Here is a 27,613-nt window from a genome sequence, read left to right on the forward strand (position 1 = left end):
CTCCCCCCAACGGCCGCCGGCAGCCCCCAACTGAAGCCGCCTCCCTTCCCTGGCTGCAGGACTCTCTCCCCCCCCACTGGCCCCCAACTGAAGCGGTCCCCCTCCCCCGCTGCAGGACGCTCTCCGCACCCCACTGGTCCCCAACAGCCCCCACCCCGGCTGCAGGATGCTCCCCCCACCACCGGCCTCCAACAGCCCCCACATGAAGCCATCCTCCTCCCCCAGCTGCAGGACACTCCCCCCCCCCCCCCCCCCCCCCCACGGCCCCCGACAGCCCCGTGTGAAGCCCTCCCCCTGCTGCGGAACACAACAAGAGACGCAACAAGAAAGAATGGACTGAATAAATCTCATCTTTAACATTTAAATTGTTGTATTTTAAGTTATTCTCATTTTATGCTTTAATAAATCCCTTTTCCACTTGCCGTGCCAGTCAACTGCGCCTGTGCAGTAATACATGCGTGTTCTAGTTCACAATAGGAACCCAATGGTCGGGAATGGCTGCGCCGCCGGAGAGCCGCTAAGAGTGGATGAGGGGGGGGGGGGGGGGGTTTGTGGGGGGCCTGGAGTGAGTGCATGGGGGGAAGGGCACTTAGTCTTGTTAGTTTATACAATTACCATCACCACCAAGGTTAAACTGATTTCACTTTGGTTACTAGTCAATAGAGCTTTATTTGACAAATATGCAACAGCACAGTGAAATTTGTTTGGCATATACTCCACATGCACCATTGGCTTCATTATTCAAAGTCCAAATTCTGGTTGGCCCACGCGATAGATATACTGGAGCAGTTCCCGTGAACCAACGTCCCTATCCTCTCCTGGCCATCTTTGTGTAGCGGGGGGCACCTCCTGCAGGCTTATGTTTAGTTTAGTTCAGTTCAGTTTATTGTCACCGAGGTACAGGGAAAAGCTTTTTGTTGTATGGTAACCAGTCAGCAGGAAGACAATACATGATTACAATCAATCCATTTACATAAGGGAATAACGTTTAGTGCAGATTCACACTTCTATACCTTTTGCCTGATGGACGCCTACCTGACGGCGCTGGAGACATTTCCCGATTCACCGTCCCACAGTTACTTGCTCCTCGCATCTCACATCTCCAGCTCCCTCCTGGTTACAGCGTCTGATGAGCCTTTGGGCTGGTCCCAGTCCTGTCGACCACCGAGCCTTTGGGTGAGGTCCCACCCATGGCGAGACTCTGTCGAGCCTTCAGGTGGGTGCCAGGTCTCACCGAAGACAGTGGTGAGTGAGCCGACCCTACCAGGTGGGTCCTTCGAGGTCAGTCTGTGGCGGGCGGGTTCGGCCTGCTTCCCGGGAGCGTCTCAAAACTCAGATAGCTCTCCAGTTGGAAATGCTGCCGTGATCCTGAGTTACCACATGGCAAACAATGCCTGCAAACACAGAGCAGCTGGCAAATTCATCCTGCCGATCTCTGAAGCGCCCGTTCGTATGTACAGCCTGTAAGTCAGGCATTTGTAAGCAGAGGAGGACCTGTACTCGGACATCACTCTTTGGAGGATTATGGATAAGGCCTCTGCAGCTGAAGAACTTCAACCTTAAAGGCCTCTCATTGTTCAATTATTGTCCTGGTTGCACATTTTTAAGTCTAGTCTACTCGGGTCCATCTCAATCCAGATTTTGAAACTAACTAGAAAACATTTTAAAAATTACAGATTTTCATTTAACTAAATATTTTCTTGATATGTAACCCCTTCGTAAATTGAGAATTGAGGTAAAGATAATAAATTTTCAATATTTTAATAAAATTCTCTGTTCAACAGCTCAAAGAATTTCAGACAAAAACTAAAAATACATCAACACAAGCATCTTTATTAACATCTAAATCCTAAATTAAGATAATAAATATATAAATGTGGAATATACCTTATCCTTTCAAGATTTTCACCGTGAAACTAAGAAGATCCTTTGCAGATAGACACAAAATCTGGAGTAACTCAGCGAGACAGGCAGCATTTCGGGTGATGTTTCGGGTCGTCCATTCCTTCTCTCCAGAGATGATGCCTGTCCCGCTGATTTACTACAGCTTTTTGTGTCTATCTTAGGTTTAAACCGGCATCTGCAGTTCCTTCTTACACAAGATCCTCAACAGTCTTGGCATGGCAGACAAATACAGAAGTAGGAGTCACTGTCTCAAAATACAGAAGTAGGAGTCACTGTCTCTTGGAATCTTGGCTGCGCTGGAAGGTTAGATCGCATGCAATCCAGGGAGCGATAGATAACTGGATACAGAATTGGCTTTGTGGTAGGAAGCAGAGGGTGGTGGAAAATAATTTTTCAAACTGAAGGCTTATGATCATTGGTGTGCCTCAACGATCAGTGCTCAGCCCATCACTGTCTGTCATCTATATCAAATATTTGGATGAGATTGTGCTGGCATGATTAGTAAATTTGCAAATGACACTAAAATACAGTGAAGATGGTTGTCAGGAATTACAGCATGATCTTGATCAGTTGGGTAAGTGGGCCGCAGAATGGCTAATGCAATTTAATTGAGATAAGTGTGTAGTGCATTTTGGAAAGTCAAACCAGGGCACAATCTCATCCAAATATTTGATATAGATGACAAACTGGTGTGTATGAGAATATGATTAGCATATTGGAATGTCTTGCGCAATTGTACCCATGCGCAGGGAGACTCAAGATGGCGATTTCAATACAAGAAGCTTGTTAAGTACCTGTGTGTTCCGAGTCTTATTTAAAGTCTGTTCCAGCGCAAATACATAACATAAACCGAGTATTACAAATGCATGTCTTACAATAAGAATACCAGTTCTGATAGAAACAGAGAAAGCAAGTTACCAGAAGTTGTAGAATTCCATTTTTAATCCAGAAATCAATTGTGTGTGCTGCAAGCAGATAAGGTATTGTTCCCCGTTTAGGTTAGGCCTTATTAGAAGAGTGCATCATGGAGTTATAGTAGTTTCAATAGTTTTTTTTATTGTCACATATGTTAATTGTTAAAAAAGTTATATTATTTTCCTTGCAAACAGTCCAATAGAGTTTCACCATACCTCAGATCAGCAAGTGTACAAGAATAATCTACTGAGCTGCTTGCAGGAGGCACCATGTTTTGGCGGCATGTTCAAACTCCACATTCTAGTTATTATGAGAGGTGCCTGTACCAGGCAAATCCCAGGGTGTTGCTGGCCTCCAGCTATCTCCTTCCTTGGATGCCACGTCGCTCTCCTCGTCTGTTCTTTGTTCTGCGGGGTACCTCCCGCAGCCGACCATGAGGGCACGGAAGGCTAGACCCCAGTTCCATCTTCTTTCCTATCAGCCTCGGTCCTTGCCCGGATGTCACTGGTCTGCCTTGATGAGCAAATTCTACTGGTTGGTATTTTGTGCTATTGAGTGCTAAATGCTATTAAGCACCACAAATGCATTTTGCTGATCTTTGCTTTCTGCTGGTGCCTGCTTGGTGCTGGTAGTCGACTGCCTTCTGTTGGTGAGCGCCATCTGCTGGAGACTGTCTTAAGTTGGTGATGACTTTGTGTTGAGGCAGTCTTCAAGTAACTTCAAGATAATAATAATAATAATAATGGATGGAATTTATATAGCGCCTTTCTAATACTCAAGGCGCTTTACATCGCATTATTCATTCACTCCTCAGTCACACTCGGTGGTGGTAAGCTACTTCTGTAGCCACAGCTGCCCTGGGGCAGACTGACGGAAGCGTGGCTGCCAATCTGCGCCTACGGCCCCTCCGACCACCACCAATCACTCACACACATTCACACACAGGCAAAGGTGGGTGAAGTGTCTTGCCCAAGGACACGACAGTATGCACTCCAAGCGGGATTCGAACCGGCTACCTTCCAGTTGCCAGCCGAACACCTAGCCCATTGGGCCATCTGTCGTCCCATAGTGAAGATAGTGATCTTCTTCTACTTGTGATGCCTTTCGTGGTGACGGTCATCACCTATTAACTGCCTTGTGCTGGAACCATCTCCTGTTGATGATTATCTTCTGCTGCTTCTCTCCTGGTGTTTAGTCTGCTGCGAACTGATTTTTGGCTTCTTATTATGTGACTGCCTTTTCCCAGTGTCTGCTCTTTCTAGTGCCTATCCTCTGCTGATGGTTGTCATCCTTAGTTCTACATGCTGCTGGAGTCTGGCTTGTATAGGTGAGTATTCCCTTCAGCTGGTTAACAAATTCTGCTGGCGTTCCCTTTCTCCTGATATCTGACCTCGAATGATTCTGTTTTTGCTTGTGAGTGACTCCAGTTGACACTAACTTCTGCTGGTGACCGTAATGTGCTGGTGACTGCTTACTGCTAAGACTGCCTTCTGTTACTGACTGCCTCTTCCTCCTGACTGCTCTCCACTGATAGTTGAATTTTGGTCAGGTAAATGTTTAATGCTTGGACTGTTGTCTGCTGCTATCTGCTTTATGCCAGTGACTGTTTTTTTGCTGGTTGTCTTCCTCTCGTGACTAGCTTCTTTGGTGACTGAAATTTCTAATGGATAGGTATTTGTGTATTATTATTGTCATATGTACTGCCGAGATAGTGAAAAGCTTTGTATGTGGGCAATCCAGTGAAATCATACTGTACATACTATACAACAATCAAACCATGTACATACAGGTTTGGCGGAGAGTAAAATACTTAAGTCCTTGGTTGTGTTTGCAGATTTCCCGAGGCAGAGTGAAGTGTAGATGGAGTTAATGAGGGAGGGGTTGGGTAAGGGGAGGAAGCTGGTTTGTGTGATTGACTGGACTACATCCACAACTTTGCAATTTGTTGAGGTCATGGACAGAGCTGTTGCCAAACCAAGCTGTGATGCATCTCAATAGGATATTTTCTATGTCGCATCTGTAGATGTTGGTAAGTCGTTGGAGACGTGGCAAACCTCTTTAGTCTTTTGAAAAAATAAAGACGTTGCTGTGTTTTTTTGGCTGTAGCTTCAACGTGGCTTTACCAGGTCAAAATACGGGTAATATTAATGCCCAGTAACTTGAAGCGCTTGACCATATCCACATCTGACTGGGGGATGTACACAACCTTGTTTCTTAAAACAGTTTATTTGAAGAAGTATCCTGACCTGAAGCGTCACCTTCCATGTTCTCCAGAGATACTGCTTGAGTTACTCCAGCACCTTGTGACCCATTTTCCTAAAATCAATAACTAGCTGATTTTGGGAGAATCTGATGTCTTGACATTATATTACTAAGCTCTCTATCTCCTTCCTGTACTCCTTCTCGTCAGTGTTCAAGATCCAGCCCACTACATCTTGAAACTTATAAATGAAGTCAGAGCAGAATTTGGCTGCACAGCCGTGTATAGGGAGTTCAGTAAAGGGCCGAGAACACATCCCTGTTGGGCACCAGTGTGGAGAACTATTGTGGAAGATGTTTTATCACCTATCCATACTGATTGTGCATTCTGTTGGTGGTTGCCTTCTGTGATCAATGTCATCTCTTCCTGGCTACCTTATGTTGGGACCTCCCTTCAGCTTCTGCCTACCTTGTGATTGTGACTGATCTTTGCTGATGACTGCCTTCTCCTGGTGCCTGCTATCAATCTCCTCGTGACTGCCTTCTGCAGGTAAGGAAAGAGGAATTCGGAATGGACTGAAACGATGTGACAGTGGTATTGAATAAAGATCAAGTTCACACAAAGTGATTAGAATCCATAGTCTTGTATTTGCAACTCTGCAGAGGTAACTCAAAGAGCCTTCATCTCAGCATACATAACTAGTTTAAGAGAGAGAGAGAGCTCTCTAATAAGCCCGTGGCCAGGCCACAGTATGAGTAACACTAATCTACATCCTCCCTCTTTAAGAATTAAATGCAAATACAAAACTACTGACTATATAAAGCATATAGTATATGACAATTACCTGGAGGAAGTTCAAACATAGCCCGGGTAATTTACGGTGGGCTTACAAACAGGACCAACGCGTGTATGGTATAGTCCATCTGCCACCGGGGACACAATCGGTGGTGAAATAGGTGTCAGAGATTGAAACGGCATTCCCTGTGAAGAAACAGGAGACTTTGGTACGGGTGGAGGTGGCGTAGCCATCGGCAAAGTAACCATTTCAGAAACAGGTTGTCATGCTGGTGCAGGCAGCCGATGCCACTGGATGTGGATGGAAGTACACTTGTGCAGTCAGGATAGTACGGAGGTGGTGCTGGCTCATTCACAGGCAGGATATGTTGCCTATTACATCCGTAGGTGCCGCCATCGGTATTGAACGTGGCTCAGAGGCAGTTCCAGAAATTACAGGCAATGTGGCTCGGGTCTGCCTTGACAACAGATGCTGAGCAGGTGAACCCAAGATAGGGTCGTGGGAGATGTTGCGCAGGTTGAGACACATCTGATTTTGCTCTGTGGGATCGTTCCATTAATTGTTTGGTACTCCTTGTTTGGTTCAGCCAGTCCATTCGACTGAGGATATTCAGGGCTGCTAGCATGGGTGGAAATCCCGGGGGGGGGGGGGGGGCAGGGGACATGTCCCTTCCATGTTTTGAGAGGTGGGGGACAATCCCATGTTTTGTGAAACATGTATTTTGCAATCAGAACCCATCCGACCGCGCGCTGCGGAGTCGCGGCCGCATGCATGGTCAGCTGGCTCAGACTCTGAAAATAATTAAATGTCAACCTTTGGTAATGATGAACGCTTATCCAGTCATCATACAATACACAAAATAGATTGCAGCAAAAGCAAAACTGCCTTGGAATTTTACATTTTTAAAAAGCTCTCGGGTTTAATGAATACTGCAGAACGATTGGAGTCATTTATCACTTCATTCATCTGAGACAAAACCGATGTGTTAACTGTCGTATTAACACTGTTATCTCGATGTGTCACCAACCAATACATCGCTATGCATTCCTCAGTAAATATAATTGTGTTTTGACCTTCAAGTATTACTGATGCGTTCCTTTGAATAAAATTATCTGGAGAATTTTTTTAAACTGTCTGATGCGGGTATAATTACCATTTGAATTTTGGAGGCAGACAAAAAATGCTGGATGAACACAGCGGGTGAGGCAGCATCTATGTAGAGAAGGAATAGGCGACGTTTCGGGACTCGACCCTTCTTCAGACCCTTTGTGAACTTTGGATGTATTGGTGGATGGGAAAGATTTAAACGGGTATCAGAGGGTCATTAAGGGATCCTGCGGTCAAGCTGATGTGCAGGTATAGCCCCTCATTTACCCATGTTAATCAGTAATTTTTACCCATCATTTAGGGATGTTATATGAATTTTTTTTAATTAAGTATGTTTATGTTTATTTTTGTTTATCAAAAGTTTATTTATGTATATTTTTGTTAGTTTGTGAAAAGTTTATGTGTGTTGTTTTCTCTCTCTCTCCTCCAAGATTAGTTCTTCTGTTTGCCTTTATTTGCTTCAGTTTTATTTAGTGTTATTTATCATGTTGTAGCTTTTGAAAGATTTAAATGGATATTGGACCATTCGGACGGTCATTAAGGGCTCCGGACCGCGAGCACAGGCTTCCTGGCGTGCAGGTACAGTCCCTCATTCACCCGCATTATTTAGTCATTTTTACCCATCATGTTACCTAACTGATGGATAAAAATTACTAAATAACCTGGTGAATGAGGGACTGTACCTGCACGCCAGGAAGCCGGTGCTCACGCTCCAGACCCATAACGACCGTCCGATACCCGCTTATATCTTTCAAAAGCTACAACGTGATAAATAACACTGAAGCAAATAAGGTAAACAGAAGAACTAACCTTGGAGGGGAGGGAGAGAGGGAGAAAAGACACACGTAAACTTTCCACAAACTAACAAAAACATAAAGAAACTTTTGATGGGAGGAGATAAAATTGTTAGTTGTCATGCACACTTGTCATCGGGCTGCCAGGCAATTGTGTGTGTGTCCCCCCCCCCCCCCAAAGTGATTTCCGCCCTTGGCTGCTGGTGATGTGAAGAAAACCCCAGTGTGCTGCAAAGTTTTTGAAGTACTGGCTGGTAAATTGACTGCCATTATCAGATAGTAGTTGACAAGGACCTCCGTGGTCTGAGAAATGGTGAGCCAGCTTTAGAACTACCCCGTGAGAAGAGGGGCAAAGAAGATTGATGTCAAACCAACCGGAATACGAGTCGACAAGAACCAGGTACTGCTTGCCATGCCACTCAAATATGTCAGTTGCTACTGTAGACCATGGGAGGGCATGAACCGGGTGTGAGAGACGTGATTGCTTTTGTTGATGTGGTGCCACACTGTTGCACACTGCACAGGATTCCACTTTCTCGTGAATGTAATCAGTCATGCCAGGCCAGTAAAACATGTTTTTATCTCGTAGGACAGTTGCTTCGGTGCCTTCGGGCATGGGCAGCATCAAAATACTTGCTGTGTAGAGAGGCAGGAACTACAGCCTTGTGGCCTTTTACGATAATGCCATCTTGTAGGACTAGTTCATCACGGACGGCAAAGGGCCGAACTGGAAGTGGTAAATTGTATTGCTTGTCAGGCCAGCCGCGCTTAATGACGGAGGAGAGCGAATGTAAGGTATCGTCAGCAGCAGTGTGGGTAACCAGGTCCTCCAAACAGGACGAGGGAATAAAGGACAGTCATTACTACAAAACCGTCATCTGGTGAGGGCGGACCCTTGCAGGTCTTTCGAGGAGCACGCGAGAGGTTGTCAGCCAGGTGCATGTCCTTGCCATGTTTGTAGGTCAAAACAATGTCATATTTTGAAGCTGTAGTAACATCCGTTGAAGGCGTCCTGGAGAGGCATGAATTGGTTTGTTCAAGATGCTGATCAGGGTTTGGTGGTCAGTTTCAATTGTGACCGTATTTCCAAAGATAAAGTCATTAAACTTCTTGAATGCGAAAACGTCCGCGAGCAGCTCCATTTCAATCTAGACGTAGCGTTGTTCCGTGTCAGTCATGGTGCGTGAACCCTAGGCGGCAGGCCTGTTGCCGTTACCATCATCTTGGAGACAGGTTGCCCCTAAACCGTACATTGAGGCATCACAAGTCAGTGTGACCGGTAATTTAGAATTAAAGTATGCGAGAGTGGGGGCAAAAGATATCTGCTGTTTAAGAGTGTCAAACGCCCTCTGCTGTTGCTCATGCCAGGCCCAAACAGTGTATTTGTGGGTCAGCTGGCGCAGTGGGGCCAATATTTCACTGAAGTTAGGAATACATTTTCCCAAGTAGTTTACCATGCCAAGGAATCTCTGCAGGCTGAATACGCCTGTGGGTGCTGGTAACTCGTTAATAGCAATGGTTTTCGATTTTCAGCTTTGAGGCCATCTTTAGTGGACATGGCCTACGTAGTTCACCTCACTTACTCTGAATTTGCACTTTTGAGGGTTTAACTTGAGGTTGATTTCTTTACCGCAGTCCAGACACTTTTTTAAATTCACGTCGTGTTCTTGAATAGTTCGTCCAGCAATGAGGATATCATCAACTGCGATGGAGCACAGGTAGCCTGCAAACAATTGTTCCATAGCACTTTGAAATACTTCACTAGCAGAGCTTATGCCGAATGGCATACGAAGAAATTTGTACCGCCCAAAAGATGTGCTGAAGGTCTTGGGCCGTTGGAGTTGTGTTCCAGAGCAATCTGCCAGAATGAACTATTGGCATCTAGTACTGTGAATACAGTTGCTTCGCCCAGCTGCGCTGCAATCTCTTCCACTGTGCGCATGAGATAGTGTGGTCGCTTAATGGCTGTGTTTAAATCCTTAGGATTGATGCAACCCATATTTCATCCTTATTATTTTTTGTTGCTACAACCATGGTCGAGACCCAATCTGAGGGGTCAGCGATGGGGGCGATCACACCCATAGTCACCATTCTTTCGAGTTCACCTTGTACACAGTCCCGCATAACATGGGGAATCCGAGTGTGCCGGACGGACAACTGGGAGTACCTCTGGGTTAGTTGTGATTGTGTACTTGACAGGCAACCTGCCCAGCTTGTTATCAAAGACTTTTGTATTGTGTCAGGATTTGTTGAGTGAAGCCACATGTTGTAGGCAGTTGATAACAGATGCACTGAAGATGACCAGACCCAGGTTGTTACAAGCCTTAATCACCAACAAAGAAAGCACATTTTCTCGAACAATAAAGAAGCTCAGGCTGTGGACACGTGAATCAAGACAGCATCGCGAGCTCGACTTGACCGATAGGGTGTACTGCACCTCCTGCAAATGGAAGTAGTGGCGACCGTGTGATTGATAGTCTCTTTTTTTCAAATCCTTTTGAGTTCAGATAAGGATAACACATTACAGCAAGCCCCAGTGTATAGTTTTACAAAAACATTCTTTCCGTTAATGAGGAGAGCAACCCTGGGATCTTGATGTTTATGAGACAAATAGGCCAAAGAATGTACGTCAATATCAAGATCCTCGTTAGCTGGAACAGCACGCGTGGGAGGCATCTGGGAACGCACCGGAGCCATGCTCCCATGGTTGAGCAAATTGACGGGTTGCTTTGTTTGAACTCTGTTTCCCAATGAACGACAACGAATAAAGTGATTTCTTCGTTTACAGAAGTGGCAAAGCTTTCCATAAGCCGGGCAACGTCCACGAATTGCAACATGCGAACCTCCACAGTTCACACAATTATTACTGAGATTAACACCAGACCTGCCGGGCACCTGGGAAAACTGGTGTGGAGCTTGATAAACTGTGCCAGCAGCATTAACATTTTAGGCAGAATGGGGACCCTGCCCCAAAGATCTGGTGTGAGAATCAGTCATTTCAGCAAAGCAATAGCAGTTTTCAGCAGTCTCCAGCGTGAGTTCAGTATCATGTAAACGTTCATCAAGCACCATATCATTGAGAATTCCATAAACTAGCCTGTCCCGTATCAGACTATCGCACAAATTTTCATACACCTGCTGGCGATGTGTTTCAAAGAACTGACGTACGCTTTGATGGGTTCATCGCGTCTTTGGCTTCACGAAAAAAAATTATGGCGCTCTATTACAAGATTAATTCGTAACTCACATAGCTGTCGGAACGTGTTCGGCAAGCACTCCGGGTCTTGAATAGATTCAGCCAGAACAATCTGGACACCAGCAGCATTGAACTGGGCCGGTTCATAATGAAATCTCCTGGCACGTCAAGTGGCTTCTGTGCCTGCCAGGTTAAGGAGACTAGAGGCACGAACATCTGGAGCGGAGGCAGCATGCGCCACATGCACATACACAGTGTAATCTTCTTCAAAGATACGCCCTCGCCTGGCGAAGTGACCATCAAACTCTGGCTTGGTTCTGGCTTGCGAAGTGCTGACACCATGGTAAAAACACAAACGGAACAAAAAAAACAAAAATAAACGTAAACTGACTAGGCGAGGAGTGAGTTCTAAGTTTCTGACACCATGTTGAATAAAGATCAAGTTCACACAAAATGATCAGAATCCAATCTTTTATTAGGAGAGAGCGAGAGCGAGAGCGAGAGCGAGAGCGAGAGCGAGAGCGAGAGCGAGAGAGAGAGAGAGAGAGAGAGAGAGAGAGAGAGAGAGAGAGAGAGAGAGAGAGCTCTAATAAGCTTGTAGGCGGAGCCACAGAATGAGTGACACTAATGTTCAAGTGGGATGCATGGAATCATGAAACAAAGTTGAACAACAATAATAAATAACAGCGGCATTACTTCCCAGGACAGAACAATTCTTTTCAGGAACAGAATCACAGAAACACAAAAATCTGCAAATGTTCAGGCACTCACCAGATGAACAATCTCTTTGCACTGATTTCACTTTGGTTTCCTTATGGTACATATCTATAGTGTTTTTAATATGGTGGCCGTTTTTGTCTTTACAATTAATTTATACTGGGTTCAGACCTAATCTTTATGAATGGTTTCTTCTCACCTCCAACCTTTTCAGCAATTAGTTGAATTCATGCAATCAGTAATATACCTCTATGTAAAGATAAAAACAGTGCCCTCCATAATATTTGGGACAAAGACCCATCATTTATTTATTTGCCCCTGTACTCCAAAATTGATATTTATAATATAAAAAATCACATGTGGTTAAAGTGCACATTGTCAGATTTTAATAAAGGCCATTTTTGTTTCACCATGTAGAAATTACAGCAGGCGAAGGTTTGTAATGCAAGAGCCAAACTTTCCACCACAGTGAATGTAGTTTGGTTTCATTAGTCACCCATTCAGCGGGGATTATTGGATAAGGATCAGGAGCTGTAATCCAAGTTGATTTCCCCCTGTGAAACCCGACACAGCTTCCTCCCACTGCCTTGCCTTTGGACAGTGTGCCTGTATGCCAATAATCTACAAGGAAATACTATGGTTTTTTTCCATGATGCATTGGAGCTTTGATGTAGGTGGTAACGACTTCTGATGTTTGAGGCAGGGAATGCCCTAGACATACGATGCAAAAGGAGTGGGCAGAGATAACCGCAACATTCAACTGCAGGAATATCCCGCTCTATGATCTATGGCAGTGACTCCAAGCTGCTGCGATCCAATCACACGGGGTTTTATTTTATATTCAGGAAAGTCCAAAAGCGGCAAAGGAAAATTAAAAATCCCCCCCACCTCCTGTCTCCCCCGGTCAGTGATGTGATGGACGCGGGGGTCTGGACCAATCGCTGACAAGGTCTGGGACAAATCCTGTCCCCCATGAGACGTCATGTCCGTTCGGCAGCTTTTCAACATCATGTCCGTTCTGCGTATTGTCCTTTCGGCATGGAGTCCGTACGGGTTTGTATCCTTTCGGCATCGTGCCCTTTCGGTTATTTGGCTTTTAGGCGTCCTGTCCATTTGGTTATTTGGCTTTTCGGTGTCGTGTCTGTTCGGTTATTTAGCTTTTAGTCGTCGTGCCTTTTCGGTTATTTGGCTTTTGGACGTTGTGTTCGGTTATTTGGCTTTTCGCCGTCGTGTGTGTTCGGTTATTTAGCTTATCGCCGTCGTGTGTGTTCGGTTATTTGGCTTTTCGGCGCCGTGTCCGTTCAGTTATTTGGCTTTTCAGCGTTGTGTCCGTTCGGTTATTTGTCTTTTCGGCATTGTTTCCGTTCGGTATCTTGGCTTCCACTTCTTCGCTTTGCTTCTCATCCTTCGACGTCCCGTCCGGGTACCATCCTATCTGGTCAAGTTCAAACAAATGCCTCAAAACTCATTGGCGGCGATTCATTCTACAGCAAGACAATGATCCTAAACATACTGCTAGAGCAACAAAGGAGTTTTTCATAGCTAAAATATGGTAAATTCTTGTGTTGCCAAGTCAATCACCCAATCTGAACCCAATTTAGCATGCCTTTTATATGCTGAAGAGAAAACTGAAGATTTGCCCCAAAACAAGCATGAGCTAAAGATGGCTACAATACAGGCCTGGCAGAGAAGACACCCAGCAACTGGTGATGTCCATGAATCACAGACTTCAAGCAGTCATTGCATGCAAAATATATGCAACAAAATACTAAACATAACTACTTTCATTTGCATGACATTGCTGTGTCCCAAACATTATGGTGCCCCGAATGGGGTGAACCATGTATAAACACTGCTGTCATTTCTACATGGTGAAACCAAAATCTATAAAAATGGCCTTTATTAAAATCTGACAATGTGCACTTTAACCACATGTGATTTTTTTTCTCTTACAAATCTCAAATTGTGGAGTACAGAGGCAAATAAATACATGATAAATACATGACGGGTCTTTGTCCCAAACATTAAGGAGGGCACTGTAAGTTCCATAAGCTCCAGAGCCTTCATTATTTTATGCATCTCTTAAGTCTCCATTCTGTTCCCTCTGACTGCTTTGGGGGAGGAAAATAAGAAAATTAATTAAAACAAAGTTAAATCTGTACAGCTACAAGCAATCCCTCTATTTCTAAAGATTTACTTCAGTCATAATATAAATCTCTGTTATAATGAGAAAATGACTGCTTGAATCCAAGATACCAATAATTAAATCAAACCATTAAATTACCATATTTCATTACAACACAGGCGGCTATTTGGGCCTCTTCAGTCTATGCAGGTTCACAGAGCTATCCCATGTCCTAATAGTTTTCTCCAAACAACTATCCCCACATCCCTATCAATTCCAAATCCCCACCTCCCTACCCAACAGATTCAATACAGGCAATTTGCAGTGGCTAATTGCAGTAACCTAAGGCACAACTAACTGTAGAGGCTCAACCGAGCACTCGAGAGAAACCCACAGGGAAAAAATAGCGAATCTCAGAGGAAGAAATTTGATACCAATAAGGGTGCAAGGCTGAGGGAAAAACTAACGAAATCATTAGATCTTCAAAATGGAATAGAAAGGTTTTTTAGATACATTGGGATGCAAACACATTTAACTGGGAAATTGGAAGAAATCTGGATGCAATAGCAGTCTTTTCATTATTGGGATTGAACTAATTCAGGAATCCAGGATAGGGCTTTGCAAACATACTCAATGATTTTAACTAAGAATGTTTACAACATAGCAACAACAGCTCTTATGGCCCAGCAGGTCCACTCGTGTTTTTGTTTCACTATATCTTCCTCTTGATAAAAATATCGCTCCCCAACATATCTATTTTTTCTTGTCACCTTCATTTACTAATCTAGCCTGCAATTACAAACATCTGTTCCAATCATCCTCAGCCACTATGATATCACATTCCACATATTGACCACTACGAGTAAAGAATTCTCTCCTGAATAGCTCACTAAGTATGATATTCTCTGGTCCTTAACTTCTTCTCCAGCTGATTTGATAAATTTTTGATAATTTTTATTGAAGTAAACTAAAAATTAATAGATTTGGCTACAGGATCACACAACATACCTATTTCACAATAGGTGATCAATTTCTCTGTGGCAGGACTGGTAAAAAATTATGTTAGTAGGGCAGTAGAGCAGTTTCTAACCAATTGACATTTTTCAACAGTAGATTTAATCTTCCACAAATCCACCCATTTCAAAGGTCTGTACTTATATCCCTGTGTAACCTAGTGTACTTGTAATGATGTAGCCTACAGAAATATTGACCAAATAGTGGAAGGTGATTTTTTTGACCAGCACAAATATGTTACGCTGAATGATCTTCAATCTTATTTTTATAAATTTATAATAATTCTGTCCCAGTCTGATTACTTTTCTTTGAAGAGTAGCCTCTGTTGCAATATAGCAAACAGGGTTGTGTGCATGTTGGAAGCAAGATTTCACTAACAGCTAATTAATGTGCTTTAATTATGTTGATTGAGGGATCAATATTGGTCAACTAACACCAGAAAACAGCTCCACTCCTTTTCCAAAAGCTGATCAGGATGTTTTGTCTTAATTTGAAACAGCAAACACTTGGTGTAGCGGCAGATTTTTATATCGTTCAAGTGATTACTCCCTCTAGCCGCTAAATGGACTACATGGTTAAGGGGAATGTATTTGTACGCATGCAAATTCTCCGTCGGGGACCTTCAGAGCTTCTTCACAGATAAATCTTCAAAACACAGTCCTTTGATTAATAAATTCTTTATTGTTGATGAAAAACAATAAGGTACATCCTAACTTCTTCCAACTCGCACACTATAATCTTCATCGAACTCCAGCTTATCGCTTTAAAGGTTAGAAAACTCCTCGTGTCTCCATTATGCTTCGCATGGTCAAAGGGTGAACCTTCCCCACGCTGGTCCAAAACTAAACTAAAAAGTAAGCTTCTGCACAAGAAACTTAGCTCCAAACACGCCATAAAATACGTCATAAATTTAAAGATGCATGCCATCATCAATGACACACAAAAACAAGTCAAATGGCCACTACACAGGGACAAAAATTCAAACTGCTGAAGGCACTCGGCAGGTTAAGCAGCATTTGGGGAGCATAGCAGTAGTCTTGTTTCAGGATAATTTCTCTGCGACTAGTTTTTTGCCTCCACAGATGCTGTTTATCATGCCGAGTTCCTCCAGCAGTTTACCCTTTGCCCCAGATTTCAGCATCTGCAGTCTCTTGTGTCAACATGCAGATGTGTACTGTACTTCAAGAGTCATGACTTACAGGCTGTGAAACAAACAATGGAAGATGGGATTTGACTGAACAGCTCTTCTCCTGGAACAGACACAGTGGATCAAATAGCCTTGTGTCATCATTTTTTTTATTAAGGCCTCATCTGAATGAGGATACCTGCAGGGCTGCCAACTCTCACGCTTTGAGCGTGAGACTCATGCCCTCAAGCAAACTCTCACGCCCTCACGCTGATCAGAAATTTCTCACGCTCAAGTGGTGAGAAATGTTGTGATCAAGGAAAAGTTCAAAACTCGGATAAACTGCATGGTTCGCGGGTGTTGGAGAGCCGGGGCTGCGGGAGGGATGGGAGCAGAACCTGCAGCGGGAACAGATGCAGGGAGCCGGGACTGTCGAGTGTTTGCGGCACTGACGAGTCGCTCGCTGCAGCTCTGACCATGGAGCACTCCGGACAGTGCGAGTATCCCGGGCCGTCGGAAGCGCTGCGCCGCTCCCGCTGCCGCGAGAGTCTCTGTGCCGAAGGGACAGACTCTCAAAGGGAGGTGGAGAGAGAGAGGGGGGAATGAGACAGGGAGATGGGTGGGGGGAGAGGGGGGTGAGAGGATAGAGGGGAGAGACAGAGGGGGCGTGAATGGTGAGAGAGAAGAGGGGGGAGAGAGAGGTAGGGGAGAGAGGGGGGGTGAGGTGGGAAGAGAGAGGGTTGAGGGAAGAAAGAGGGACGATGTAGAGGGGGTGGAGAGGGGAGGAGATGGTAGGAGAGAATGGGAGAGAGAGGGGGAAGAGAGAGTGGGTGGTAAAAGAGAGGGAGAGAGGGGGAAGAGAGAGAGATGGGGAAGAGAAAGAGGAGATAGATACAGAGGAGAAAGAGAGGGGAGAGAGAGAGAGCCAGGGTGAGAGTGAGGTGGGAGGGAGAAATGGGGGAGAGAGAGGGAGAGAGAGAGGGGGGAAGAGAGAGGTGAGAGGAGAGACAGAGAGAGAGAGAGAGAGGGGAGAGTGTGTAGAGAGGGAGAGATAGAGATAGAGAGGGAGAAAGAGAGAGAGGGGGGAGAGAGAGCATAGAGGGGGGAGAGAGAGGGGGGAAAGAGAGAGAGAGAGAGAGGGGAGAGAAAGAAGAGGGGGAGAGAGAGGAAGAAAGAGAGGGGGAGAGAGATAAGGGGGGAGAGGGGGAGAGAGATAAGGGGGGAGAGAGTTAGGGGAAAGAGAGTTAGGGGAAAGAGAGTTAGGGGAAAGAGGGGAGTGAGAGTTAGGGGAAAGAGAGGGGGGGAGAGAGAGTTAGGGGAAAGAGAAGGGAGAGAGAGGGAGGGGGGAGAGAGGAGACGAGAGAAGGGGGAGAGTGAGGTGGGAGGGAGAGAGGGGGAAGAGAGAGAGAGGGAAGAGAGAGAGGGAAGAGAGGGGAAGAGAGGAGAGAGGGGGGAGAGAGAGGGAGAGAGAAGAGAGGGAAGGGGAGAGAGTGAGAGGGGGGAGAAAGGGGAGAGAGGAGAGAGAGGGGGAGGGGAGAGAAGGAGGGGGAGGGGGGAGAGAGAGGGGGAGGGGAGAGAGAGAGGGGGAGAGGAGAGAGAGAGGGGGAGATAATGAGAGAGAGAGGGGGAGAGAGGGAGGTGGATAGAGAGGGGGGGGGAGAGGGAGGGGGAGAGAGAGGGAGGGGGAGAGAGAGGGGGGAGGGAGAGAGGGGGAGAGAGAGGGGGGGAGGGGAGAGAGCGGGGGGGGAGGGGAGAGAGCGGGGGGGAGGGGAGAGAGAGGGGGGGAGGGGAGAGAGAGGGGGGAGAGGGGAGAGAGAGCGGGAGAGAGAGAAGGATGAGAGTGAGGTGGGAGGGAGAGAGAGAGGGGGAGAAAGAGGTGGAGAGAGGAGAGAGAGAGAGGGGGAGAGAGCGATAGAGGCAGGGCTGCCAACTCCCATGCATTGAGCGTGAGAATCACGCATTTCACCAAATTCTCACGCTGATCACAAATTTCTCTCGCTCTGTTGTGAGAAATTCTGTGATCAACGAAAATTTCAAAACTCATATCAACTGCATGGGCTGCGGGTGTTGAAAGCAGAGGCAGCGGCGGGGACAGATGCGGACGGGGAGCAGGGCTGGCGAGTGTTTGCCGGGCTGGCGAGTTGCTCACTGCAGCTCCAGCCATGGAGCAGCCTCAGTGCAAGAGTCCCGGGCCGTCGGAGGCGTCGAAGCGTTGCGCCGCTGCCGTGAGTCTCTGTGCCGAATTCGCCCAGATGACCGGCATGGATCAGGCTGCGGCTCGGTGCATCCTGGAGGACGACCAATGGCTGCTGGAAGTAAGTAGAGAGGGAAGAGAGAGAGAGAGGGGGGAGAGAGTGGGTAGATACGGTGGAAGATAGTGGACTTCAAATGGGGGTGGTTGGTGAAAGCATCCTGCTTGCCTGCTAGATTTTCACTTACTGTAACTGCAGGAAAAATGTTCCCGATGTTGGGGGCTTTTCAGAACCATGGGTCACAGTTTAAAAATAAAGGGGGGGGGGGCAGTTAAGACTGAGATGAGAACAAACTTTCTTCACGCAGAGAGTTGTGAATCTGTGGAATTCTCTGCCACAGAAGGCAGTGCAAGCCAATTGACATGTATGGACCCTTTGTGTGGATAAAGTTACCCCTTATAAAAATTACCTCTTAAAAATACTACATACAAAAAACATTGAAATCATACTTCTAGTGCACTAAAACATGATTTTAATACATCAAATTTCAAAAAGTTCCTACCCTGGGAGGGGGGACACCCTTCTTCCACACCCTCTCCCCACTCGGTTGCTCCACTCCCTCACCGGGTACCCCCAAGGCCAGTGATCAGTGATTGCACAGCCTCCCCCCTTTCAAAAACGCTCCAATCCAATTTAAAGCATATATAATTGCATTCAAGTGTAAGTTAAAAGACTCGCTACAGTATGCACCATATTGCACAATTTCAAGCTGAAAAATGCAAATGTTCCATACCAATGGGAGGGGGACACTATGCTCCCTCTGGCTTGGTCTCTCGCAATTTCTCACTCCCAACTCTCACCCAATGTTGGCAGCCCGAATACCTGTGTAAGAAGCTCCAGATGGATCAATATTAGGATAATTTCAAGGCAAGATAATTTCAATACAAGACCTTCCCCAGTTCCCACGCAGGGTTATCCACACCCTAGAGGTAAGGAGTGAATGAAAAAAAATCTTGAAATGCTGAACCTTTGCAAATCTTTAAGCAAATGGAGTGATCTGTTTTTTGTAATGAATGGCAATGTACATCTATAGTAATTGTAGATATCATGATTAAATGATGATGGGGGAGAGAATCCCCACTGGACTACAGCACCATTGAGCTTGATTCACCGCGTAGCAGAGCAGGGGGGTACGCCGCTACTATAGAGGACTAGTGGGACGCCGAGGCCCACGTTGGGTGGGCGGGAAAATCCGAACCCGGACCTGCGATGTGGGGGTAATCGAGACTGACAAGGGAGGAAATTGGAGCCCAACAGGCGATGGGGATCCGGACCATGATAGCCTCTGACAGGGCGCTGGCCGTCACCTCACTTCACCTCACCGGGCCAGACAGCCGCAGTTTGTGACGCGACCCAAGGCCCGGCTCCGTCTTGTCCGCCACCCAACTCCCCCAAAAAAGTTTTGCCGCTGAAAACCCACCACAGGATGGGCACATGCTCGCGGCTCCCGAAGCTGCGGTACCACGGCTCCTTTCCCACAGTTCAGGTCGAGGCAAGGGGTGCCTCGGGGGTGAAGGCACCACTATTGAGGGATGACTCTCACCATCTTAAACTCCGCTCTGCCTTGCGCTACCAGGCCCACGCCAAGACGGAGACCGCCGAGACCCGTTACTGCCGCGACCTCAACCACTTGAAGCAGGTACAGCCCGCGCCGCGCGCGCCTGCCATCGATCCCGCCCTCGCTGCCGCCCCCCCCCCCCGGCACGTGCTCCCCCTCCATGACCCCCGGCACGTGCTCCCCCTTCATTGCCCCCCGGCACGTGCTCCCCCTCCATTGCCCCCCGGCACGTGCTCCCCCTCCATGACCCCCGGCACGTGCTCCTCCTCCATGCCCCCGGCACGTGCTCCCCCTCCATTGCCCCCCGGCACGTGCTCCCCCTCCATGCCCCCCGGCACGTGCACGTGCTCCCCCTCCACGATCCCCATCAACTCTGATGTGGTAGTGGTAGCTGTTGATATCGATCACACACACACACAGGCCTGGCCATGATCCCCAGGGGAGCTCGGCCTCTTCAGGAAGGGGATGAATCAAGTACAGCAATCTTTTGTGGAGTTTAAGCCTGGACCAGGATGTAGCAATGTTACAAAATTTTGAGATTTTAAAAATCAAGTCTGCAATTTATCCCATCAGATAAAGCATAAAAAGAAGTTTAATTTGACACCTAATTCACTTTCATATCTTCAGCTTTAAAAAAAGTTATGGCTATTTTCATACTCGGAAATTAGCATCGTGCATTGCTTTTCCATTGACTTAACTCAAAAGCTGTGATCATGGACAGTCAAAAGCCCATAACTTTCTTAAAAATTAAGAGAACTGAAATAAATATTCAGTTATTATAGATTGAAGCATTCTGAAAGAAATATGAAACAATCTTACTTGGATGACCTGAAATGAAAGCATATAATTAGTTAGTTACCTAATTGTAGCTAATTACACAATTCAATTACTAGATCGCTCCTCTATAATCTTTGATCTAAACATCTATCCATTCCTTAAGAAAAGATTAACATTTTTAAATAGCCTAAGTGTCCAAATAATATTCACACAAGAATTCTCAATATAACATGATTTTTTAATCTCATTGTCATGAATTTATAGGCCAAATGGAAGGAATTTAGTGTTTAATACCCGTAAATTAATGGCCATTTAAATCATCTTGCCAGTGAGATTTTGTGGAACGCGATCGTTTGGAACGCTCCAGTTGCAATGAATTTGAACCCCATATCGGCAGGAAAAATACTGCCGGTTCGTATATTTATAATAATCACATTTTCGCAACGTAAAATTTGGATTAAGGTCATCCTAAGAAGCACGTTTATATGTAAAATAAACGGCTTACCTTTAGCTGTCAGTGAAATCCATCCCGGTTATCGGCGGTTACAGCATTAGAAGCTGAATTTTATTTTACTCCAGCGCTGAAATTGTCCCGCAATTTAAAAAAAAATTCACAGAACAGCAGTCGGAACAATTCTTCAGCATTTGCTAGCACCCCGAGAAAATATATCCAGGACAAGCGATAGAAAACCGCATTTTAACCACCCCCCCCCAAAAACAAAGGCGCCAAAGTCGCGCACACGGCCAGTGACAGAACTGCAGCGCCGCTGAAGGTAAGTTTTGTAACATACCTACAGGATGTCTATATAAACCAAAGATCATAGATGTGTGCAATATCTAATCAAATTACCTGCCTCTTAATTACTTTTTAACACGTGAATAAAATATAATAAGTGAATGCAAGCACCCACGGACAGATTGGGGAAACTGCCCACATTTTCGCTCCCAGAGTTCGTGCATGTTTCACTGCAATCCCATTCAAAAAAGTTTGCACAATGAATTAAATTAATTAATTACATAAACGGAGATAACGCGGTAAGTACACGAAGCTAGGAACGCTGTTGCTATGGTGCAAGCTGACTCGAATTGCTCAATCATGGCTGCAGACTTGTGTATAAACAAAAATTATTATAATGGGGGCCCCCCATTAATTTGCCTTAATATAATAACATTAATGTGTGGCACTAGCATGACTAACGTGCCGCTGCGTACTCTGTACTTGCAGGCAAAGATACTAGAACCTGATGCTAATCGCGAAGCCGGTTCCCAAGATGGCACAAAAAAATTACCCATGACCTACTACGGCATTTTCACCTAGTGGACCATCTTGCTCTTGCTCTAGTACCTTTGATAGAAACTACCAAAACCACAAATTAAGTAACAGGATTTGGTCACTGATTCCACAATGAGTATGTCAACCGAATGGCCTACTCCTGCACCTATTTTCTATGTTACTATGTTTCTAACCCAATGATATACTGTGATGTAGCATCTCCGTTAAACCCAGTGTTATTGGCATTATAACTAAAACATTTGCCTTAAATGATAAGAGGAGCCGTCAAAGGGTTTGGGGGAGGCGAGAAGAAACTCATCCTACAGCTCTATGCAAGTTCTCAGGAATACTACCTGAATATCAATTGGTAAGAAGAGGAAACTCAAGCTCAATACACTAGTGCTTTCCCCTTTTGATTTAAGGACTCTCACGATTTTTGTTTTCTATTTGTACAGCTAAAAAAGGATCTCAAATTATTGCAAATGTTTAATTGTTTGAATGAAAAGCTCATCCTCTTGCAAGAAATAGTCAATGAGAGTTTGAACCTACTGCGGATGGACACGTGTTACTACCATTACCTCAGCACTGTGAGGTGAGGAAGATACAAACAATTGGGTAAAACAGATAGGCTTGCTAGTTATGCTAGCAAGAGGTAATGTTTAAATATTGTGAAGTTAATAGTTTATATGAATTAGGAACAGGAGTCAGTCACATGTCATCAATTCTCAATCTCTTTCGCGAGCAGTAGTAAGTGAGAGCAGGTTTTCTTCATTGCAGACACTTCTTATTGTTTCTGACAGTTTCCCACTAAATAAAGCCATTAGCCATAATTATTAAGCTTGAACTCTTGTCCATCTTTACTTGACTTTGAGAAGGTGATGTAGAACTGCAACCTTGTATCATGTCATTATTTGCACAGCATTGTTGAAAAGAGACTTCCAAACTTTTGATTCAATAGTGATGAAGACTGATCGGTATATTTCCCAGGCAGCTGGTGCATTATTTGTGGGAAAACTCAGGAAAAAGTGAGTGTGCTAGACTTTTAGGTTAAAGGTCCGACTTTTTTCCTTTCTTTCATTTCCGCACTGTTAGAACACAATTAGAATTTGTAATCACATCATTAAGGTATAGGTCAGGTATAAGGATAGGGTGCCATGTTTGTTTTTGCAAATTTTTGGGGGGTCAGTGGTTTGGAGGAGATGCCATTCATAATTTGTGTGAGTTCAGAAAATGGGTTCAGGTTAAGAATGAAAAACAACATTCTAAGTGGTAGAGGACACAAAGGTATGAGATTGCTGCTAAAAGCACCTTGGTGAGTTGCTGCTGTGTATTTTGTAGATGGTACATAAAGCAGACACTTTTTCAGGACTTTTGGGCCAAAATGCTCCTCCTGAACTAATATGGGCATTTTGCGCAAAAGGGACTGGTTTCTCGGCTAATAGGGGGCTGGTGGGCCAAAATTAGTGGTTTCAGGCAGGCCAAACATCTCATTTCATTTCCATTTCCATGACTGTTTCAAGCACAGGACAGGCCAAACAGCTCATTGCATTTTCATTTAATTTCCATTTCCATTGCAGTTTCAAACACAGGACAGGCCAAACAGCTCATTGCATTTTCATTTAATTTCCATTTCCATTGCAGTTTCAAGCAAAGGGCAGGCCAAACAACTCATTTCATTTTCATTAAAGGCTAACAAATTATTTATTGCAAGTACATTGCAGACTCAGAGTTGTGGCCTCTCCCTCACGATTTTCCAGAGTGACTGACTCATGTCCAGGCATCCGGGGTTTTATAATCCTGCCACCCCCCCCCCCCCAGAAGGGGCATTACCTTCATCATGGTGATTGACAGGCAAGAGGACCAATCAGCTGATGTCAAGATTTTTTAAACACTCATAACTTTTTTATTTTTCATCGGTCAGAAAAATCCTCAGGGCTGCCTCAGCGGAGGAGGACTGTGAATAAGATAGCCAAAAATCATAGCGATATAGGGTAGCATTTTTTTTCTAAAATCAAAATGCAACGCAGACAGGTCAAGATGCGACTTTTAGATAGATAGATAGATAGATAGATAGACAGACAGACAGACAGACAGACAGACAGACAGACAGACAGACAGACAGACAGACCTACCAAATGCGACATATATTTGTTGAGCACAGGGCATTTAAGTTAACCTGCAAATATTGCCACAAACCCGAGATTCCACATTTCAAACGATTTCTGCAGCCTGTCTTAATGTTTTTTAAAAGGTGTCATTGTATCCACCTCTATAGCTTCCTCGGGCAGCTCCTTCCAGGTCATTCCTCACGAAGCCTTTCTGGTGGCTTAACTTCTGGAGTAACTCAGCAGGTCAAGCCCTTACTACAATCAGGCTGAAGGTGGATCCCAACCCGAAACATGTCTTCCAGAGATGCCTCTTAATCCACTGAGCTGCTCCAGCTTTTTATATTCTACTTAAGATTACAGATCTGCAGTTCCTTGTGTCTTCATTGTCTGACACTTGTGTGGCATAATTATTACTTGCCACTTATCACTCTACATCGGAATGTTGTCCATGTCTTGCAGTACGCAACTAACGCTATTCACTGTACCTCAGTACATGTGACAATAAACTAAACTCAAACTCATTTTTTTTACACAAAATGTTGTGGGAGTATGGAACGAGCTGCTGGAGGAGGTAGTTGAGGCAGTTAACATTTAAGATGCATTTAAACTGGTACATAGACAGGAAAGGTTTAGAGGGATATGGGCCAAGCACGGGCAGGTTGTTCTAGTGTAGATGGGGCATATTGGTTGGCGTGAACAATTTGGGCCGAAAGGGCCTGTTTACACGCTGTATGATGGTGATGCTACTAACTCTTTGTAAATAACTCTTATTTCCACCTCAGATTTTTCCAATGGCTTCCGGAGCGAATCCCACTTCCGTGTCGTAGAATTATGTGCCGACCTTCACCATATCGGCAAGTAAGGCGGTGCTGTACCCGATCCTGCAGGGATTACTTGTTGTGAATGGTAAGTTTAGAGTTACCCCAGGATCAACCACGCCAACCACGCGAACACCATCCACCCAACTCCATCTCAAAACCTTTCACCCCTCACCCTTATTCCAACACCACTGTCACCCTTCACCCGTGTAGCAACACCCAGGCTGCTCCATCCAAACACTAGTCATCCCAGTTCGCATTCTGTCCTGCACAACACCATTCACCATGCAGCCTACCCCCCAATATTCTACAGCCAGATAGACACAAAATGCTGGAGTAACTCAGCCGGTCAGGCATCACCCTTAGAGAATATGGATGGGTGATGTTCTGGGTCAGAACCCTTCTTCAGTCTGATTGTAGGGTGGTCGGAACACTTCTTTGGACTGACACTCCACCCTACAATCAGACTGAAGAAGGGTTCTGACCCAGAATATCACCCACCCATCGTTGAGTTACTCCAGCATTTTGCGTCTATCTCTGGAATAAACCAGCATTTGCAGTTCCTTGTTGTTACACCGCACCCAGCAGAGTCCCAAATCCATTCACCCGACATCCCAAACCAACACCATTCACCCTGCATCATAGACCTGATTCAACCCCACCCTATATCCATCGTATCATCATTATCTCTGCCCCATTCCAATACCATTCATTGCACCCCTGTCACAACAACCCCCACCTTATATGTACCAATAGCCCCAACCTACTGTCATCTCTACACCACATATTCTCCACCTTTCCCATTACCATTCACATTGGCTGGTCTTCTGCAATCCTCCACCCAGGTAAAGCAGAAAAGAACAACTGAAACCAAGATATCAATTATTGATCCAGTGTGATAGAGGAACAAAGTGAGTTTACGGTTTGCTTATCTGGGATTGTATCATGGAGACATTAAGCAGGATATTGGCATTTTCAAGAAAGGAGCAGAAATGCCTAAACCTGGTCTTACCTTTTCTCACTGCTCATAATATTTCAAACATCTTGCAGAGTTACACTAATGTTGGGTGAATTATCAGACCATTACTAGTGATTAATGCAGGTTGTGTTCCATATATAAAGTTATCACAGGGTCATTGGGGATGATCAGCCATGATCACATTGAATGGCTCGAAGGGCCGAAAGGCCTATTCCTGATCCGATTGTCTATTGTCACCAGCACTGTGATCAAGTGGACCAGAACTGCTACATTTATTATTTATTCATATAGGTTCCTCAAAGAATATCTTTACTGCTGGCAAGGCTCTATCCAATGCACTGCTCACTAATTTTATCTGAATGCAACAGGGATCCTGATTCAGACTAATTCAACTATTCTTTGAAGGTATGTTTATGATTTTTCATCAAGCGCTATGAGCCTTGTTTTTAAGTTTGTCTGTTTGTAATTATGTGATTTATGTTAGGATCTAGCATTTTTGTAGTGGATATTACCCTTTTTCCTTCATTGCCACCACGATCTTTGTTACTTCACAATATGAAAAGTGATGTATTTTGTTAATGTGAGGAGGATACTTTATTTAAAGTCCAACGTACCTCATTATTTATCAGTCTTATGGCATCCTCATTCATCAAGTATCAGAGATGTAGGGATTCCAAGCTTCTGTTTTACTGACTATTATAATTTGGAATTAATCCAAATAACTGATTATTAATTGTTCAAGTAACCTGGTATGACTAAGGCAAACACAATTATACACAAAAATTCATAATCATCCAGTGCCGGAAAGTAGATTCAAACATACCTGTAGATCTTTTCATGCAAATTGAATAAATATTTGGATAGGGGAAATTTGAGGGTATGTGGAAAAAGCAGAACAGTGAGATTCATTGAAATATCTTTTCAAATGAAACAGTAGTCATAAGGGAAAGGTTTAGTATTTTATCATGTTGTGATTCTGGTAAAACACTACAACCAAGTCTCTCTTACTATGGCTTAGCATGTCTTGGATGCATTGAAATTAAGAAGATAACCAGTCCAAAACTTAAAGCAAGACAGGCCAAATTTCTGTCAGCTCCAAAGCTTTGTTACTATTTTTACCATTTATACAAAGTCAAGATATTTCAGAATTCCTAGATTAAATCCTGATATGAGAAGGACTTTGACCCTGAGGCTGTGGACTTAATATTGCACTCACGTCATACTTAAAGCAAAAGAATGTCTTACTGTATTATATGCAGCAGGCATTGCACCAAGCAAATTATAATTCAAGTGCCCTATTTCCATATTAGCCATGCTTTTCAGACAAGATGCTGTAATAACCACACTAATGGAGAACAGAAGATAGTTTTTGTGGTAGAGTGTTACATTTCACAGTTGCATGGAGCTGAAATTTCTGTATCTCACTTTTTCAGAAGCAGAGCAAAGATGCTAAAAACTATTCACGTTTGGGCACCACCTGCTGATGCAAACCAGTAACACAAGGAGCATGTCTTGCAGAGCTTATTATAAAAATGTCTTAAATACAAAGTCAAATATAACTGTGATATTTTGAAGTGTGAAATAAAGCAGAAAGTAGGTTCAGCATCATCAGTCGTCAGTTAACTCTGTTGATGACCAAGTTCCAATCAAGCAAAGGCATCGGGATCTTCTGACATTCCCAATGATGACTGGGGCGGGCATTTTGTATGTCTGTGAAAGAATCAGGTGTGTACATGTACTCAACATAATGGCAATCAATAGCACACACTGAAAACAGAGTGGTGATAACTAGGTCATTTTCAGGTTGACACACTTCAATGACCAAAGTTTGCCCTCACCAAATGAGGATGATGATACTTTATTGTCACTTGTACCCAGCTAGGTGCAGTGAAATTCTTTGTTTTTGCACACAAGGTTCACAAAAGAGTCGCCACAAAGAAGCCGGCAAATTTA

At 44.6% G+C, this 27,613-nt stretch overlaps 1 long non-coding RNA gene across 3 annotated transcripts; it reads left to right on the forward strand.

Annotated features, from left to right (window-relative positions):
- The first annotated feature begins 3,905 nt into the window (after window positions 1-3,905).
- LOC116986434 lies at window positions 3,906-27,218 on the forward strand. 3 transcript variants are annotated; one of them, XR_004415481.1, is made up of 4 exons: window positions 3,906-4,369; window positions 24,646-24,769; window positions 25,952-26,065; window positions 27,094-27,218. It is a non-coding gene; the product is annotated as an uncharacterized LOC116986434 (long non-coding RNA). The 3 variants fall into 3 exon arrangements; XR_004415483.1 differs by lacking the exon at window positions 3,906-4,369 and adding an exon at window positions 6,250-6,295; XR_004415482.1 differs by lacking the exon at window positions 3,906-4,369 and adding an exon at window positions 22,230-22,347.
- Window positions 27,219-27,613: the final 395 nt, after the last annotated feature.

Source organism: Amblyraja radiata, chromosome 23, assembly GCF_010909765.2.
Source record: "Amblyraja radiata isolate CabotCenter1 chromosome 23, sAmbRad1.1.pri, whole genome shotgun sequence".
Taxonomy (NCBI): domain Eukaryota; kingdom Metazoa; phylum Chordata; class Chondrichthyes; order Rajiformes; family Rajidae; genus Amblyraja; species Amblyraja radiata.